The sequence below is a fragment of the Balaenoptera physalus genome (assembly GCF_965194825.1).
Source record: "Balaenoptera physalus genome assembly, chromosome: 11".
NCBI lineage: Eukaryota > Metazoa > Chordata > Mammalia > Artiodactyla > Balaenopteridae > Balaenoptera > Balaenoptera physalus.
This window is the reverse complement of record NC_138896.1, coordinates 30,204,054-30,210,887: the sequence shown is the minus strand read 5'-3', so window position 1 is coordinate 30,210,887 and position 6,834 is coordinate 30,204,054.

Sequence of the window (6,834 nt, the reverse complement as noted above, 5' to 3'; positions counted from 1 at the left end):
AAGCTGAAAAGGATAACCACCATGAGGTGGCGTCAAATTACAGCCAGACCTGCTGAATCTGAAGCTGGCCAGCAGCTTGGGTTTGCCCAGTCACTCCTTAATCCCCAAGTAACTCGACCCATGTTTTACACATTTGCATGTTTGGATCCCACTTATTTCGTCATGATTTTCCCCAGTATTTTCCAGTATTGATGAATTGGTTAGCTCCCTGTGGGGCCTTGCATAGATCAGCTACGGACCTGTCTGAGCGTAGGAGACTGAACCTTTCTTGCTCATGCTTCTCTCTGCTCAGGGATCTATGAATCCAGGGACTCAGGGCCAACTTCCGCTGTCCGATTCCAGAAAGAAAGAACGACAAGAGACCAAAGATTGGAACTGTCACTACCTGAGCCCATCACTCCTGGAAAGGTCTGCCTACCCTTCTGGGACCAGAAACAACATTAGACACAAACCAAGACTGTGCACTTTGCAGGAAATCACTGAGCTGGTGACAGACCCAGAGTGGGGCTGAGAACGTCCTAGGACAGGAATGAATAGTAATGCAGAAGGAGTCCTGCCTCCCTGGAGAGTTTCACACTTCGTGTTATTGTCCCTGCCGTCTATTCGGTGTTGGGTATTTCACCTGTGGCATCAGCTAGTGTCCCATGGGCGTTAAATGAGGTCAAATAATATAGCATGTGTGCCAGCACTTTATCAACCCTCAGGTCCAGCGGTGAGGTATGGGTTAGCTCTAGCTGCCGCCACTGTGCCATCATTACTACTACTACCCCAACAGGAGAGGGGTGCAGTGTCCCGTAGGCTCTAGACACAGACTGCCCGAGCTCAAAGCTCGGCACTTTGGGCTATTCATTTAACTTTTGTTCATCTAGGCCTCTTCCCTGGAGAGTCGGAACTAGAAAGCCTCAGGCATCAGGGGTACTGGGTACCACTGGGGCACGTGGCGGTGGTAGTGATCCTCTGCACGAAGGCAGCTTGCAGACTGAATGGCTGCCTTTTCTGTGGGCTCCTAGAATGCAGGCCGCCAGACTTCAACCCTCTAGGCAGGAGATCGGCTCCTCGTTGTGAATTTTAGTTAATGATAACGCATTAGTATTGGTTCATTAATTGTAACAAATGCACCTTAACTAATGTAAATGATTCGTGGTAGGGGAAGCTGGGAACAGCGTTTATAGAAACCATCTGTATTCATTTCACAACTTTTCTGTAAATCTAAACTGTTCTTAAAAATAAAGTCTAGGGGCTTCCCTGGTGGCGCAGTGGTTGAGAATCTGCCTGCCAATGCAGGGGACACGGGTTCGAGCCCTGGTCTGGGAGGATCCCACATGCCGCGGAGCAGCTGGGCCCGTGAGCCACAATTACTGAGCCTGCGCGTCTGGAGCCCGTGCTCCGCAACAAGAGAGGCCGCGATAGTGAGAGGCCCGCGCACTGTGATGAAGAGTGGCCCCCACTTGCCACAACTGGAGAAAGCCCTCGCACAGAAACGAAGACCCAACACAGCCATAAATAAATAAATAAATAAAATTAAAATCAAGAAAAACAAAGACAGCTACATTTCAACATGCAATGTTAATTCAAAACTCGGGAAAGTTCCCATTCATTTAAAATTAAAAATAAAATAAAATAAAATAAAGTCTAATAGGAAAAATGGCTATTAAGTGTTGTATCGAACTCCATAATTGTGTAATTAAATTGTTCCTAAACTCCAAAAAAAGGGCGAAACACATATGCACACTACTGTATTTAAAATAGGTAACCGACAAGGACCTACTGTATAGCACAGGGAAGTCTGCTCAATATTCTGTAATAACCTAAATGGGAAAAGAATTTGAAAAAGAATAGATACATGTATATGTATAACTGAATCACTTCGCTGTACACCTGAAACTAACACAACATCGTAAACCAACTATAGTCCCATGTAAAATAAAAATTAAAAAAAATAAAGTTATATTGTCTATAAAAAGAAGGGAGGGATACAGAGAGTTCGAAGCCCTACAGTGAAACTGACATCCAGATTAACCTGCAGTGAAGTTCATAGTTAATGAGATCCACTTATAACCGCACAAGGAATCCAATCACATATTCGTTGTTTCACCCAAAATATGAGCAAAGCACCAAGGATCACAAGACCTTGGAGAGAACTTCTAACACAGAGTTTCTCAACCCCAGCACTCTTGATATTCGGGGCCAGATAATTTTTTCTTGTGGGGGCTTACTGTGCATTGTAAAATCCGCGGCGGCATCCCTGGTCTCTACCTATCAGCTATTATAGCACAAGTCCCCAGCTGTGACAACAAAAGTGTCCCCTGGGAGCAAAATGTTTCTCTGTAGAGAACTTCTGCTCAAATATGAGAGAGAGAGAGAGAGAGAGAAAGAGAGAGGGAGAGAGAATTATCCAAATAAATAAATAAATAAACAGGAAAAAAGGAAATAGGAAGAAAAGAGAATGTGGTGCAGGAAATAGTAAAAATAAGCAAAAAAATAATATCTCCAGAGTGAGAAGATAATGTATTCATAAAACAAGAACAGGAGGCAATAAGAAAGAAAAATTCTGAGAATGAAAAATAAATAGAATACATGTTAGCAGAAAGAAAAAATTAAATAGAAGGTTAAAGAGAAATTCCCTAGAAAATAGAATAAAAAAGGCAAAGAGACAGAAAATTGTAGAGAGAAAAGAAAAAAATTAGAGGATAATTTCAGATGATGTAAGATCCAAGTAATGGCTCTTCCAAAAGAGAGTGCATAAAAGATACAGAGGAGGGAAGTTTCAAGTAATTAGTTCAAGAAAAATGTCCATAATTGAAGAATATGAGTTTCTATATTGAAAGGACCCATGAGGAATCCAGTACCTGAATTTTCTGAACAGTTGGGACAAAGCAGTCCTAAAAGCATCCAAGGAGGAAATACAGGTTACATAAAAGATTCAGAAATTAGAATGACATGGAGCTTCTAGAAGCTAGAAAAGCAATGCAGTGATGTCTTCACCATTCAGAAGAAATTCCAACAAACCAAACTATCATCAAATGTGAAGGTACAATAACGCCGTTTTCAGACCTGTGAGGTCTTGTACAATGTACTTTTCATGCTTCCTTTGTTAGGGAAGCTACAGAAAAATATCTTATGTCAAAACTAGACACCTTTCTCCTCGTCCATGAGTTCACTGGAGGTCAAACGTGGTTTTGAGGCTCTGATGGACCCACCAGGAATCTCTTTCACTTGGTCAGGAAACAAGTCTTGGGGACTTGGCTGTGAGGCCATTCTGCAGCTGTGGCCAGTGCCGGTGGTGCGGAGGGGCTCCACTGGCCTCAGCTGTTCCCAATGCCCTCCTTCCTCTCCCCGCCCACTCCTCTCTATTTGCTGGCTCTGAACTCCGGATTTCTCTTAGGCTCAACTGGAAAGAATGGCTCCCACCTCCACGGTCGCCTTCACCTGTAGGTTTTCTATTGTGGCTTCATCAGGTCTGGTTTCTCTGTGGATCCGCTTTCTGCATTCCACAAGTGACTCATTTTCTGGACAACTGATGATACCCTTTATTGGGTTTCAGAGCTATTAGGTATATTTTCTTCTGCTAACTTTTGCTGTAATTTCCAAGCAATTTCAGAGGATCAGTTGGGCAGTAAACATACGTGTTCCATCTACCATTTTAAACAAAAAGACTCATAAATAGGAGATTTTGCCCCTCCTCCCACATTGACACATATTGAGCCTCTGCTCAACTAAGGCCCTCAAATGTTTATTATATTTTCCTTCTTAATGTTGATCTTTTTCTCCCTATACTTGTGAATTCTTTTACACAATTAAATATAGGACTTTACATTTATACCTATTACATTTTCTTTGGTATTTAGCTGGTCAGCTGAAAGTGAAGAAATCTTGCTTATACTGGATTAAATAAAAGGGAAGTTGTTTGTATCTGAAAAGTGTGGAGGAGTTTAGCGTCAGGTATAGTTCGATCCAGCTGCTCAAATAATGACATTAAAATCTCTTCCCAATCCCCCCCACACTTTTCTTGCAGTCTTTCAGCTCTCCTTTCCTTTGGATTGTCTTCATTCTCAGGGAAGAACTATCCACGTGGTAGCTTTTGGGCCTTCAAGTTTACATTGTCCAGTTTAGTAACTTAAGTAGAAAAATATTCACCTTTCCATCAGCAAAAATCCTGGTATTGGTTCTGATTTACCTAGCTTGGGTCATGTGACCATTCCAGAACCATTCATTATGGCTGGGGTACTGGCCAGACCTGGGAATGTACTGAAACCTGGTGCTATATGATGTCAACGGAACTGCCAGGACTTAGAGTAGGAGGGGGTGTGGCTCCCCATAGGAAGTCCAGATGCCACTAATCAGGGAGGAAATGGGTTCAAAAACAACCTAAGTAGGGAAGACACAAAGTGGGTGCAAATGGTGTACCAGGCATGATACGTGTTAACACTTTACATAAACACAACCTTACTCCCAACTTACAGATAAGGAAGCTGAAGTTCAGAAAGTTTGAATAACTTGCCAGGCTCTTGTATCATAGTTTGACAAAGCCAGATTTAAGGCCTATGTAAAATATAGACACAGGAGACTTGCCCAAAAGAACGTAGGGGTTCAGGATGAACTTGAAAAGAAAGCTCGGCCTTCCTAGCACGGGAGAAACCAGGATGGGAGAGGGTTTGGTTTGCCCAGAAGTAGAAATGCTTTATCCAGAAGCAAAGGAGGTTATTCATCGCTGAGAAAGTTCAGCATCAAGTTCTAATTTCAGAAAATGTCCAGCATCTATGCTCTCTCATATGCTGGCAGTGTAGGTGATGTGTTTGTTGGCTCTGAGAGGTGAAGTGTCCTCCAGGTGGGGTGAGCTGGGGGCGGCCAGGTCCTGTGCTTAAACCAGCACAATTGTATGTTGAAACCAAGACGCTCTTCTAACTTATAAACAGTGGTAAGATTAACATTTATTTGTGTGTTATCCTCATTTGAAGGTTCTCCTCTTCAATTTTGTAAAGCGAATGCAAGATTTAGTTAATCCTAACAATAGGGACCACCTCTCTGCTGAGTTATGGCAACAAGTCATTGAAATGGGGTGAAGCGTATTTAAATAAGATCCATTTGTTGAAGGTAAAGGGAAGAACTGGTTATTATTTGTAGTGCCTCATCTGCCCTTTGTTTTAAGCCTTCTGAACCTTCTGCAAGTGGGCTTCTGCTGCCACCGCCCAAAGGACAGTCATCACGGGTTCAGTCAGGTTCTGGGTTTTGGAAGCATTATGTTTCCCTGTGTTGGAGAAGGTCATGGAGAGGGCGGGACCGGGACCCAGGCAATCTGAGGTTCCTCACCCCCTCCCCGTCCTTGGATGGAATGTACGTTCTGCCCACCTTTCCCACAGTGGGAGCCATTTTCAAGGAGGCAGGCTTGAGAGAGCAAAGTGTTGAGACCATCTGGACTGAAACACGACTGAACCCAGGTAAGACCTCTACATAGACTTTTATGATTCTGGCAGGTGGATGTGGAGATCAAATCATCTCGCAGCTGCCCAGGAACTAGCCTCCTCCATGAGCTCTCTGGCTTATTAAACCTGCCACCTGCCACTCTGGATGCTCTGCTTCTTTCCTCTGTCTCTTCTTGTCCTCTGTGTACAGGGACCAATTTCAGATTTCGTCCCGGGAACTTGAAGGTTGCAAACCAACACCCTACAGCCAGGCTCATCGGCATAGGAACAGTATCCTAACATGGCTTCCCACATTTCTAGCATGATGTCTGAGAATAAGAATGAAGGCAGGGGGGGACTTCCCTGGTGGCACAGTGGATAAGACTCTGCACTCCTAGTGCAGGGGGCCCGGGTTCCATCCCTGGTCAGGAAACTAGATCCCACATGCATGCCGCAACTAAGAGTTTGCATGCCGCAACTAAGGAGCCCACATGCTGCAACTAAGGAGCCTGCCTGCCGCAACTTAGACCCGGCACAACCAAATAAATAAATAAATATTAAAAAAAAAAAAAAGAATGAAGGTAGTGGTTTTCCTGGTGGTTTGCTTCTGCCCCAAGTGGAGATGACCTTATTTGTGTGCTTAGCCCAGTGTACTCCGGCAGGCCTGCCTGAGACCTTATTCCCAGGAGTTCCGGGCTTGGCTGGTTCTCAGAACTCTGCTGTGTTCCTGGGGCGAGTGCCTTTCTGGAAATCACACTGTAGCTTATGCAGGAGCACTTTTACTGGAGATCATTGGAATGGCCACTGGCAGAGCTTGATTTGAGGGGAGCATGGCAGCCAGAGCTGGGATTTCAATCAGAACAGCAAGGGCAACAGAACGGAAAGGATGAACTGTGGGTGGGAACAGAGAAGGCACTTAGTCTAACCGATCGTTACCGGGGGAAGGTAAATTATGTCCTGTGAGCACGTTCTTTGGTGGGCACTATATCCCTAGAGGCAGCTGAAAGCATCTGCTCTGCAGTTACAGCTCTGCTAGGGCTACGATTTGGCCCTTGACCTTGAGTGTTTTTTACACTGTGAACGGCGTAGGAATCCTGGGCACGAGGATGTTGCTGAAAGGCAGATCTGACTCAGCCGTTCAGGGGAGGGACTGAGACTCTGCATCTCTGCCCAGCTCCTGGAAGGGTGCTGATGCTGACGCGGGCAGCCTGCGGAACACCCTTCGCGTATCATGGGTGTAACTCTTCCGGGCTTTGGTTGCCTCACGTGTAAAACGGGGACATCAGTACCTTCCTCATAGGATCACTGAGAGAATTCAATAAAAATGTGAAGAACTTAGGAGACCAGCTGCCATACAGCGAGCACTCAACACAAGAGGCCTAATATTTACGAGAAACGAGAGAAACGAAAGCTCCGCCATGAAGACGAAATG